The sequence below is a fragment of the Pongo pygmaeus genome, chromosome 11 (genome assembly GCF_028885625.2).
Source record: "Pongo pygmaeus isolate AG05252 chromosome 11, NHGRI_mPonPyg2-v2.0_pri, whole genome shotgun sequence".
NCBI lineage: Eukaryota > Metazoa > Chordata > Mammalia > Primates > Hominidae > Pongo > Pongo pygmaeus.
The window spans coordinates 86,044,375-86,057,937 of NC_072384.2; positions in this window are offsets into that span (position 1 = coordinate 86,044,375).

The following is a 13,563-nucleotide window of genomic DNA, read 5'->3' on the forward strand; positions in this document are numbered from 1 at the left end:
AAGAAGTTCTTTGAAACCAATGAGAACAACAAGACAATGTACTGGAATCCATAGGACACCGCTAAAACAGTGTTAACAGGGAAATTTATAGCACTAAATGCTCACATCAGAAAGCTAGAAAAATCTCAAATCAACACCCTAAATCACAATTAAAAGAGTTAGAGAGGCAAGAGCAAACTAATCCAAAAGCTAGCAGAAGACAAGAAATGACTAAGATCAGAGAAGAAAAGAAGGAGATAGAGACACAAGAAACACTCCAAAAAATCAACAAATCCAGGAGGTGGTTTTTTGAAAAAATTAACAAAATAGATAGACCACTGGCTAGACTAATAAACAAGAAGAGAGAGAAAAATCAATTAGACACAATACAAAATGATAAAGGGAATATCACCACTGATTCTACTGAAATACAAACTACCATCAGAGAATTCTATAAACATCTCTATGCAAATAAACTAGAGAATCTACAAGAAATGGATAAATTCCTGGACTCACACATCCTACCAACACTACACCAGGAAGAAGTTGAATCCCTGAATAGACCAATAACAAGCTCTGAAATTGAGGTAGTAATTAATAGCCTACCAACGAAAAAAAAAGTTCAAGACCAGATGGATTCACAGCTGAATTCTACCAGAAATACAAAGAGGAGCTGGTACCATTCCTTTTGAAATTATTCCAGACAATTGAAAAGAAGGGACTCCTCCCTAACTCATTTTATGAAGCCAGCATCATCCTGTTACCAAAACCAGGAAGAGACACAATAAAAAAAGAAAACTTCAGGCCAATCTCCCTGATGAACATTGATGCAAAAATCCTAAATAAAATACTGGCAAACTGAATCCAGCAGTACATCATAAAACTTAACCACTAAAATCAAGTCAGATTTATCCCTGGGATGCAAGGCTAGTTCAACACATGCAAATCAATAAACATAATCCATCGCATAAACAGAATCAAAACCAAAAACCACATGATTATCTCAATAGATGCAGAAAAGGCCTTTGATAAAATTCAACATCTCTTAATGTTAAAAACTCTAAATAAATTAGGTATTTATGTAACACATCTCAAAATATTAAGAGCTATTTATGACAAACCCACAGTTAATATATTGAAAGGGCAAAAGCTGGAAGCATTCTCTTTGAAAACCAATACAAGATAAGGATGCCCTCTCTCACCATTCCTATTCAACATAGTATTGGAAGTTCTGGTCAGGGCAATCAGGCAAGATAAAGAAATAAAGGATATTCAAATAGAAAGAGAGAGAGTAATGTTGTCTCTGTTTGCAGACCACATGATTTTATATTTAGAAAACCCCATCATCTCAGCCCAAAACCTTCTTGAATTGATAAACAACTTCAGCAAAGTCTCAGGATATAAAATCAGTGGGCAAAAATTGCAAGTATTCCTTTACACCAACGATAGGCAAGCAGAGAGCCAAATCATGAATGAACCCCTGTTCACAATTGCTACAAAGAGAATAAAATACCTAGGAATACAATTAACAAGGGATATGAAGGTATGAAGGACCTCTTCAAGGAGGACTACAAACCACTCCTCAGGGAAATAAGAGAGGACACAAACAAATGGAAAAACATTCCATGCTCATGGATACAAAGAATCAATATCATGAAAATGGCCATACTGCCCAAAGTAATTTACAGATTCAATGCTATTCCCATCACACTGCCATTGACTTCTTCAAAGAATTAGAAAAAACTATTTTAAATTTCATATGGAATCAAAGAATATCCTGTATAGCCAAGACAATTCTAAGCAAAAAACACAAAGCTAGAGGCATCATGCTACCTGACGTCAAACTATACTACAAGGCTACAGTAATCAAAACAGCATGGTACAGGCACCAAAATAGACATATAGATGAATGGAGAAGAACAGAGACTTCAGAAATAACATCACACATCTACAACCATCTAATCTTTGACAAACCTGACAAAAACAAGCAATGGGGAAAGGATCTCCTATCCAGTAAATGGTGCTGGGAAAACTGGCTAGCCATATGCAGAAAACTGAAACTGGACCCCTTATACAAATATTAACTCAAGATGGATTAAAGATGTAAATGTAAAACCCCAAACCATAAAAACCCTAGAAGAAAACGTAGGCAATGCAATTCAGGACATAGGTGAGGCCAAAGGCTTCATGACAAAAATGCCAAAAGCAATTGCAACAAAAGCCAAAATTGACAAATGGGATCTCATTAAACTAAAGAGCTTCTGCACAGCAAAAGAAACTATCATCAGAGTGAACAGGCAACCTACAGAATGGGAGAAAATTTTTGCAATCTACCCATCTGACAAAGGTCTAATATCCAGAATTTACAAAAAAACTTAAACATGTTTACAAGAAAAAAACAACCAACCATATCAAAAAGTGGGCAAAGGACATGAACAAACACTTATCAAAGGAAGACATTAAAGTGGCCAAAAAACTTATTAAAAAAAGCTCAACATCATTGATCATTAGAGAAATGCAAATCAAAACCACAATTAGATACCATCTCACACCAGTCAGAATGGTGATTATTAAATAGTCAGGAAACAATAGATGCTGGCGAGGCTGTGGAGAAATGGGAATGCTCTTACACTGTTGGTGGGAATGTAAATTACTTCAACCATTGGGGAAGACAGTATGGCGATTCCTCAAGGAACTAGAACCAGAAATATCATTTGACCCAGGAATCCCATTACTGGGTATATACCCAAAAGAATATAAATCATCCTACTATAAAGACACATGCACATGTATTTTTATTGCAGCACTATTTGCAATAGCAAAAACACGGAATCAAACTAATTGCCTATCAATTATAGACTGGATAAAGAAAATGTGGTACATATACACCATGGAATAATATGCAGCGATAAAAAGGAATAAGTTCGGGGACATGGATGAAGCTGGAAGCCATCATCCTCAGCAAACTAACACGGGAACAGAAAACCAGACACTTCATGTTCTCACTCATATGTAGGAGTCAAACATTGAGAACACGTGGACACAGAGAGGAGATCATCACACACAAGGGCCTGTTGGTGGGTGGGGTTTGAGGGGAGGGAACTTAGGGGATGGGTCAGTAGGTGCCGCAAACCACCATGGCACATATATACCTATGTAACAAACCTGTACATTCTGCACATGTAGCCCGTTTTCTTTTAGGAGAAAAAAATTAGAAATAGTAATAGTACTTACATCATGAGCTTATTGTGAAACTTAAATGACAGAAAACGTGTCAAGCTTTTAACTATAATTATTGTTTAGTATATATTTTATGTATTATCAATAATGCTCTGGATGATAATTAATGTGAGCAGCACAAAGACAATGACAGTAAGAATGGAGAGAGATCAAGAATATAGAATCAAAAAAGCTTGATTACTCTTTGGATATGATTGAGATGGGGTCCTGGATTACTATCAGTGTTTTGGTTTAGGTGGTTGGTACATCTTCACATCCTTCACTAAGGCAGGGAGGAAAGAGGGATGACCAAGTTTAGAAGGAGATAATAAGTTCAGTTTGAAATACAGGAAATTTGAGACCCCTGTGGGATGATCACATGGAGATAATCAGAAAGTAGTTGGATGTAGGTCAAGTGTTCTGGACTGCAACATAATCACCATAACAGGAAGAGTATATAGATTCAAAGGCACATAATGCCAGGGGTAGAAGCCATAAGAATAAATATACTTGAAAGGGTAATTAAATAAATACACTTGAAAGGGTAATTAAATAAAAATACACAAAGAAGACTATAAACAAATTATGACAAAAGTATTTTTTAAAGTTATGTTTATTTAAAAAAAACCCTGAAGTAAAAGACAGTCTCAATGAATTAGCAATAAAACATGTCAAATGCCATAGGACAATCTGGTAAGATAAGGACAATCACTAATCTACTGTCTTTGGCAACGTGGAAGTAATTGATGATCTCCTTCATAAGGAATAAATTACTTTACAGTCTCTGTTCTTACATTTGTTCCCCATATAAATTAAAAATTAAAAGTCCTAACTTTTGGATATTTTCTGAGAATTCTACTTTAAAAATATATAAATCTGAACTGCTGAGAGATAGTTATATATAATTTTCAAAATGTTTGCATTATTTACTGGTATTATTTATTTACTTTTAATTCACCACCACCTTCCCAAGGGCATTATAAAATTGTCCCTGAATTTTTCAAGGGGCAGTTAAACATAAACTTAGAGATAGCTCTTTTAAAATTGGGAAAGAGAAGCATATATATAGTTCATAAATCAAGACCACTGGTAATGACAGCCATTTAAATGCAATAATTTAACTCAGATCAAAAAGTCACCTTAAAATAACACATTTTAAACTTAGTCTATGAAGAACTGTGCGAGGTTGACTATTGGTGACTTCATCTGTAGAACGGAAAATGTCCTGATTAGATCATCAAAGAAACACATGCAGATTGGTTTCCAATATCCCACTATTCAGCACTTCTAAAAGGGTATACAGAAAATAACAAACTAAAAATAAGACATTAGTTTTTCTCTAAATCCCTCCTAATTGTGCACTAGATCCCATCCCCTCTCACTTGCTCCAAAGATTCACTTCACAAACTCTACCCTCTTCTGAATCATTGATTTCTCCCTTTCTGTTCTTCCATTAAAAATAAATGAAATTGAAATAAATATATTATTTTACTTGACTTGGTTTCATTTCTGTGCCAGTTCTTCCCTATAGCCCTAATTTCTCTTCCTTCCTTTGCAGTAAAAATTATGTTTATATTTGCTGTCTCCAACTTCTTTCCTTACATTTTCTCTTAAACACACTGTAATAAAGGTTTCTGCCTATCCCTCTACCAAATTGCTTTGTTAATATCTCCAATAACCTGCGTCTTGCTAAATCTATGTTGAGTTCAGTTATCATCTTCACTGGCCTACCAGCAGCGACCTTTGCCACAGTTGATATTTTCATTTTCCTTGATATACTTTCTTCACTTGGCCTTTCTGTACCACACTCAGGTTTTCTCCTCATCACTGCCTGCTGCTTTTGTTTCCTTTCTTGATTCCTTTTCTACCTGACCTCTCAAAGTTCTTCCATTGGCTTCTCCTTTCTTTCTACATTCTCTCTTCCAGTAACCTAAAGCTCCACCATAACTTTAAAACCTACTTATATGTGGACAACTCTTAAAATTTTTTATTTAGTCCAAACATTTTTCCTGAACTTTAGATTTAATAATATAAATGTCTTCTGGACATTTCAAACTCAATATTTTGGAAACTGACTTTCTGACAATTTCTCCAATCCTCTAGTCACAGACCAATTTAACCCATATCAATTGATCCAACCCTTCAGTTTCTCAGGCTAAAAATATCACAGTCATCCTGATCCTATGTTTCTTTCATGCCCCACATCTACTTATTTAGCAAAATCTATTGGCTCTACCTTCAAACATATCCAGCATGTTACCACTTTTCACCATCCTTATTTAATTCCACCAATCTTTCTCATCTAGTTTGCTGCAATTACCCCCAACTGCTCTACCAGTCTCTTCCTTTGCACCCCCTACAATCTAGTCTCAATACAGAAATTAAATCGTGTCATCACTTTCCTAAAACTCTTCAAACAACTTCACACCTCAGAATAAAAAAGAAAACCCTTCCAATGTCTGCAAGGGTCTGCATATTTGTTTTTCTCCAACCCTTACCCACTTTTGCTACTTCTCTAAGTGGTTCTTGAACTTTTGTCTCCCTGAATCCTTGGCTTTATACACAGTAGTCACTAGTTCCTTAAACAAAGCATGCACGCTCCTTATAGCACCCCTACATTGGCTCTTCCCTTGGCCTTGAATGTTTTCCCTGCAAATAACTGTTGAGCTAACTCCCTCTTCTATCTCAAGATTTTGGCCAGATTTCAGATATAAATGAAGCCTACCCCAACCCCCATCTTTAAAATTGTACCCATCTCCAGATTCTCCCCCAGTCTCCTTTTTTTTTGTAACTTTTTTTATTATTCTCTACTCTTATCAACTTTCAAAATGCTGCACAATTTATTACTTACTATATTTCTCTTTGTTTTTTATCTCCCATTACAAGCTAAGGGAGTTTGGTCTGTTTTGTTCAACGATATATTCCAACACCTAGAAGAGTGTATGGCACATAGTAGTAGATACAGAATAAATAAATAAATATCTGTTTTTGAGTGACTGTTTGAAAAACAATCTTGACTAACTTAAAATGCACTTGTTGTCCCTCTATCATTCCAAATCAAAGGTCAAACTGGAGGTTTCATTGGATTACTTTTAAATAGGTGCATAGCATTATAATCTGCATTCATCCCTTTATAATTTGTTATTAAATAATACAACAAAAATGGGTAATGCTTAAAGTTCCCTTATTCTTATTGTTCAGTATCTAAGCATCACTATTGTTTTGGCAATAAAGTCTTATTTGTCAGATCATTTAAGATTTGTATTAATTGCAATCAAAACAATCCTTTAAAATAAACCTCCATATTTATACATCTATTGTATATACATGTAAATACTACTTTTGCCTAAAGAGATCTGAAATAAGATTCAACTAATGGCAAAAATAGTAATTCAAAGATGATTACATTTGGGGTAAATTTTTTATGTTTAATATTTTTCTGTATTGCTGAAATCATGAATTTAGTATATATAATTTTATAAAAAACAAAAATGTAATATTCTTTAAAGGATTCAAAGTACCACTAGAGGAATAGAAATGAGATATGTAACTCCCAAACCACAAGAGAAGGATAAATGAAATATGAGGCAAAATCAAATAATTCAACAAAAGGCAGGCAGGGATGAAAAAAATAAAATTAAAATAGAATGTAAAACAAAAATAAGCTTTAAAAACACCAAAACATCATTTTACTAAATCATGAAAGGTTTAACTACGTTAAGTCCCTTAGAAAAGATAAAGACTATCAGGTTTAAATATAAAATTTCTAACTTTGCTATATGTTATTTAAGATGAGGAAAGGTGAAAACAAAGAGGAAATAAACTTCTTATTTCATGAAACAAGCCAAAGATTCTCCCTGTCAAAGCACCTCTTTCTTACAAATGATAGAGCATGTTCAAATCAACAAATCAAAGAAGAAAAATAATTTACAAGTATAAGAAAGAAAAACACTTTCATTATCATACAGTAATAAAAACAATTTATGTTGTAACATGTATTTTATTTGTATTACAATATAAACTGTATTACCACTTATCATATGTACATTATTGTATAAAATTTTTACATATGATACTACAAAGACAAGATTAAGAGAATCAGATAATTCTTAGAATTAGCAAGGTTTCCAAATACAAAAATCAACATATAAAAATCAATATATAGTAGCACATCAAAAATAACAGAAATAGAAATAAATATTTATAGTAGCAACAAAACTCTAAAGTAGCCAGGACATAATCAACCATGTACAAAATTATTATAGAATATATTTTTAAAGTCTATTAAATGATAAAAGGAAACTATTAAAAAAGACCTTTACAATACTGATGCCAATTTTTGCAAATTAATCTATATATTCAATGAAGTTTTAATGAATATTCCAGGAGGATTGAGGGAAGAAAATTGATAAACTAAGTTTTATCTGGGGGAAAAATATGATCTACTAAAGCTAAGATGGTTTGGAAAAAGAAAACAAAAAGAGGAGATGTTTCCTGCTTAATTTTAAGTTATATTACAAAGCCTTGGTGAGTTCAATGGTGTTAAACTGGTATAGAAAAGATAAACAAAAATAACAATAATAAGCCAAATGGAGAAACCCAAAACAATCTATGTGTATACAGAACTTAGTAATTGAGAATATATGAGAATACTCCCTCAGTAAGAAAACAATGGAATATGTATTGAATGTTATTGAGAAATTCTCCTTAATCTATGAAGAAAAATAAAGATGTATCTGTTCCTCTCATCATAATCTAAAATGAATTTGACATCACTGGAAGGTCAAAATATAAAAGGTATAAAGATAACAGAAGACAATAGGAGATTATTTTGTGATTATGGCTAAGGAAGAATGTATTAAACAAGACCCAAAAAGGAAGAACTTCACAAAGTGACAACTTGACAGATTTTATCCTTTCAAAATAAAATATATTTGTTCGACACTAAAAACTAAATCAACAATTCTCAAAGTTCCATGATGAAACCTAGGGTAGAGATGGGGGTACCCAAGAACCCTTCATGGAGTTTATGAAGTTAAACTTATCTTTATAATACTCATACATCATTGCCTTTTTCACTGTGTTGATATTTTTCCTGATAGTGCACAAGCAATGATGGATAAAATTACTGGTGCCTTAGCTCAAATCATGGTTGCAATACCAAGTCGTCCCAGTAGTCATTGAATTCTTCACTGCCACGCACTCACAGTTACTTAAAAATGCCATTTTCACTGAACTTTCCTTGATGAAGCAATACAAATTAATAAAATTTTAAAATCTTCATAGCTGAGGAGTACACTTCTCTTAAATAGTCCATGTGAATAGATGAGAAGTATGTATAAAGCACTTCTGCTACACATTGAAGTACAACGTTGGTCTCAAGCAAAAGTACTCGCATGATTGCTTAAATTTGGAGTTGAATTATTGTTCCTTTCATGGAAAAAATAACTACAGTTATTCAGACTCTAGTATTTGGCAGACATCTTCAAGATGAATCAAGAAATTAACAGTATTTATTACCAATAATAAAATGCAAGAATTCAGGCAAAAGTTAAGATTCCCAATTTTGTGATAAGATTAGTAGTAATATTAACAAAAACAGTTTGTGGGGATTTTATAATTAATGAGTCAACATTTAGAAAACCTACAGTAACTCAGTGTATCAAACATTTCTCAAGCGATCAATAAGTTACATTACATCATTTAGGGGTAAAAGATTGATCCAAAGTGCAACATAAATTAATAGATTTTAATGAAATAGACTAAAAATGCTCATTAGCCTGGGTGTAGATGCTCACACCTATAATCTCAGTACTTTGGGAGGCCAAGACAGGAGGATCACTTGAACCCAGGAGTTCAAAACCAGCCTGAGCAGTATAGTGAGACTTCATGTCTATAAAAAATTAAAAAATTAGCCAGGCATTGTAGCACCCACCTGTAATCCCAACTGCTCAGGCGGCTGAAGTAGGATCGCTTGAGTTTATGAAGCTTAGTTTGGCTGGATATATATTCAAGGATGTTAAGGAATAAAACTACATAGGAGATGAAAAATGAAATGGCCATTTTAAGAAAGAGCTAAACTGATCTAATAGAGCTGAGAAGCTCACTTCAAGAATTTCAAAGTACAATTGCAAGTACTAACAGCAGAATTGACCAAGCTGAGGAAAGAATCTCAGAGCTCAAATACCAGTCTTCCAAAATAACTCAGACAAAAATAAATTAAAAAACAATAAAGATGATTGAACAAAACCTCCAAGAAATATGGGATTATGGAAAGAGACCAAATCTAAGACTCATTGGTGTCTCTGAAAGAGAGAGAAATCAAGTAACTTGGAAAACAATTTCAGGATATCATCCATGAAAATGTGGCCAACCTCACTAGAGAGGCCAACATTTAATTCAGGAAATACAGAGAATGCCTGTGAAATACTACACAAGAAGACCATTCCCAAGACATATAATCATCAGATTCTACAAGGTCAAAATAAAAGAAAAAATATTAAAGACAGCTAGAGAAAACAGGCAGGTCACCAGCAAAGGGAACCCCATCAGGGTAACAGCAAACCTTTCAGCAGAAACCCTACAAGCTAGAAGAGACTGGAAACCTATATTCAGCATTCTTAAAGAAAAGAAATTCCAACCAAAAATCTTATATCCAGCCAAACTAAGCTTCATCAGCAAAGGAGAAATAAGATCCTTTTCAGACAAGCAAATGCTAAGGGAATTCATTACCACCAGACCTTCCTTACAAGAGGTCTTGAAGGGAGTGCTAATTATGGAAAAGAAATATAGTTACCAGCCACTATAAAAGCACACTTAGGTAAATGGACCAAAGTCCCATCATAAAGCAATCATACAAACTGGTGTATATAATAACTAGCTAACAACAGGGTGACAGTACTAAATCTTCACTTACCAATGCTAGCCTTGAATGTAAATGGGCTAAATGCCCCAATTAAAAGGCATTGAGTGGCAAGTTGGATAAAGAAATAAGACTCAATGGTATGATGTCTTCAAGAGACTCATCTTGTATGCAATGAAACCTGTAGGCTCAAAGTAAGAGAATAGAAAATAGATATATACAGAACTCTTCACCCAAAAAACAACAGAATATACATTCTTTTCATCTGCACATGGGACATACTCTAAAATCAACCACACAATCAGACATAAACAATACTCAGCAAATTCAAATAAAGAAAAAACAACAATTTGGGAGGCTGAGGTGGGTGGATCACCTGAGATCAGGAGTTTGAGGCCAGCCTGGCCAACATGGTGAAACCCCCTCTCTACTAAAAACACGAAAATTAGCTGGGAGTGATGGCAGGCACCTGTAATCCCAGCTACTCAGGAGGCTGAGGCAGGAGAATCGCTTGAGCTAGGGAGGTGGAGGTTGCAGTGAGCTGAGATTGTGACATTGTGCTCCAGCCTAGGCAACAAGAGTAAAACTCGTCTCAGAAAAAGAAAAAGAAAAAGAAAAAACAATAACATCATATGAACCACTCTAAGATCACAGAGCAATAAAAATGAAATCAATACGAAGAAAATCACTCAAAACCATACAGTTACATGGAAATTAAACAACCTTCTCCTGAATGACTTTTGGGTAAATAATGAAATTAAGGCAGAAATAAAGAAATTCTTTGAAACTAATGAGAACAAAGATACAACATACCAGAATCACTGGGACACAGCTAAAGCAGTCTTAAGAGGGAAGTTTATAGCACTAAATATCCACTTCAAAAAGTTAGGCAAATCTTAAATTAATGACATTAACATCACAACTATAGGAACTAGAAAGGAACTAGAGAAACAAGAGCAAGCCGACCCCAAAGCTAGGAGAAGACAAGAAGTTACCCAAATCAGAGCTATACTGAAGGAAATTGAGATGCAAATAAACAAACAAACAAACAAAAGATTAATTAATCCAGGATTTGGTTTTTTGAAAGAATTAATAAGATACAACAGACCACTAGCTAGACTAATAAAAAGAGAAAATCCAAATAAACACAATCAGAAATAACAAAGGGGACATTACCACTGACCCCACAAAAACACAAAAATCCCTCAGAGACTACTATGAATACCTTTATGCACACAAGCTAGAAAACCTAGAAGAATGGAAACATTCCTGAAAACATATAACCTCCCCAGATTGAACTAAGAATAAATTAAATCCCTGAGCAGACAACTAACAAGTTCTGAAATTGAATCAATAATAAAGAGCCTAACAACCAGAAAAAGCCCAGGACCAGTTTCACAACTGGATCCTACCAGTTGCATAAAGAAGAGCTGGTACCATTCCTATTGAAACTATTCCAAATAATTGTGGAGGAAGAACTCCTCCCTAACTCATTCTATGAGGCCAGCATCAACCTGATACCAAAACTTGGCAGAGACACACGCAAAATAAGAAAACTTCAGGCTAATATCATTGATGAACACAGATGCAAAAATCCTCAACAAAATACTAGCAAATGAAATCCAGCAGCTTATCAAAAAGTTAATTCACCCCAGAAATTAAGTAGGCTTTATCATCCACATGCAAGATTGGTTTAACATACAAACACAAAAATAAATAAATGTGATTAATCATGTAAACAGAACTAAAAACAAAAACCCAATGATTACCTCAACTGATGCAGAAAAGGCTTTCAATAAAACATCCCTTCATGTTAAAAACTTTAACAAACTAGACATTGAAGGAACATACCCCAAAATAATAAGAGCCATCTATGCCAAACCCATAGCTAACATCATACTAAATGGGCAAAAGCTGGAAGCATTCCCCTGGAAAATTGGCACAATATAAAGATTCTCTCTCACACTCTGATTTAACATAGTATTGGAAGTCCTGACCCAGCAATCAGGCAAGAGAAAAAAATAAAGGGCATAAAAATAGGAAGAGAGGAAGTAAAACTATCCCTGTTTGCAGATGACATGATTCTGTATCTAGAAAATACCATAGTCTCTGACCAAAAGCTCCTAGATCTGATAAACAACTTTAGCAACTTTTCAAAATATAAAATTGCAAAATACTTTGCAAATATTTTCAGAATGGGAGAAAATATTTGTAAAATCAATGTACAAAAATTGCTAGCATTCCTATACACCAACAACAGCCAAGATGAGAGTCAAATCAGGAATACAGTTCTATTCACAATTGCCACAAGAAGAATGAAATTCCTAGGAATACAACTAACCAGGGAGGTAAAAGATCTCTACAATGAAAATTACAAAATTGCTCAAATAAATCAGAGATGACACAAACAAACCGAAAAGCTTTCCATATTCATGGACAGAAAGAGTCAATATTGTTAAAATGGTCATACTTCTCAAAGCAATTTATAGATTCAGTGGTATTCCTGTCAAGCTACCAATGACATACTTCACAGAATTAGAAAAAAAAAAACGATTTTAAAAGCCATATGGAACAAAAAAAGGCCTAAATAGCCAAAGAAATACTAAGCAAAAAGAACAAAGCTGGAGATATCACTTTGCCCAACTTCAAACTATGCTACAAGGCTATGGTAACCAAAACAGAATGATACGGATACAAAAACAGATACACAGATCAATGTAACAAAACAGCCCAGAAATAAGGCCACACACCTACAATAATCTGATCTTCAACAAAGACAACAAAAACCAGTGATATTGTTTGGATCTGTTTCCTGACCTAAATCTCATCTCAAATTGTAATCCTGACATATTGGAGGGGATCCTGGCAGGAGATGATTAATTCATGGGGGTAGTTCCCCCATGCTGTTATGATAGTGAGTGAGCTCTTGCGATCTGATGGTTTAAAAGTGTTTAGCAGTTCCCCCCACCCTCCTGTTACCATGTGAAGAAGGTCCTTGCTTCCCCTTCACCTTCCACCATGATTGTAAGTTTCCTGAGGCCTCCCCAGCTATGCTGAACTGTGAGTCAGTTAAACCTTTTTTCTTCATAAATTACACAGTCTCTGGTAGTCCTTTATAGCAATGTGAAAATTGACTAATACAGAAAATTGGTACCAAGAGTTTGGGGCACTGCTATAAAGATACCTGACAGTATGAAAGCAACTTTGGAACTGGGTAACAGGCAGACATTGGAACAGTTTGGAGGGCTCAGAAGAAGACATGAAGATGTGGGAAAGTTGGAACTTCCTAGAGACTTGCTGAATGGTTTTGACCAAAATGCTGATAATGATATGGACAATGAAGCTCAGGCTGAGGTGATCTCAGATAGAGATGAGGAACTTACTAGGAATTGGACTAAAGGTCACGCTAGCTATGCCTTAGCAAAGAGACTGGTGGCATTTTGCCCCTGCCCTAGAGATCTGTGGAACTTTGTAATTGAAAGAGATGATTTAGAGTATCTGGT